This window comes from Alosa sapidissima, chromosome 9, assembly GCF_018492685.1.
Source record: "Alosa sapidissima isolate fAloSap1 chromosome 9, fAloSap1.pri, whole genome shotgun sequence".
NCBI classification, from domain to species: Eukaryota; Metazoa; Chordata; class Actinopteri; order Clupeiformes; family Clupeidae; genus Alosa; species Alosa sapidissima.
In genome coordinates, this window is record NC_055965.1 from 20,679,459 (window position 1) to 20,680,173 (window position 715).

The following is a 715-nucleotide window of genomic DNA, read 5'->3' on the forward strand; positions in this document are numbered from 1 at the left end:
AGTCAGGGGGGAGGGGGAGGGGATACACCGCTCTTCAGTATTTTGAAAGTGATTGCAGTACCAGTTTTGGCCACAATCTTACATATGGTTCCTTTAATATGTTTCATACACGTGTTTCAACACTGCATTTCGGTCGTTGCTTTTACCTTACCATTACCTTACGCATGCCAGTTATGTATCCGCCAGCTACCTGCCTGCATCTACTTCCAAAACTCCAAAGCTGCTTGCTGTCAGATCTGGTTCCGAGGGCACAAGTTCAGTGTATCAACAACACTCAATAACAGTTTATGTGTTAATCAATTAAATTCCCAACAATTTCACAACAGCTAGTTCTGGAGTAGGCCATTCAACTAGCCCGCTTGCTTACGGCGAGACTCAGGCTGCGCAGTCGGCACCGGCTTGCTTATTTGGGTTTTGGGTTGCCAGGTTTTAGCCTATGACAAAACGGTTGAAATTGAAACTAAGTGATCGTGTATGTGTAGGGTGTATTTTATACACAATCTGGCAACCTGAATGGATCAATGATTTTAAAATGAAGTTTGATGGCCATGCAAATTACGGGAGTTTTCCGGGAGAAATAACAAAACGGGAGGGTGCTGGGAGATGACCTTGAAATACGGGAGAAACCCGGGAAAAACTGGAGTTTATGGAGGTATGCCTACCATAACATTTTAACTATAACAATTGTAATGACAAAGAAAGCAGTTAATTGTCA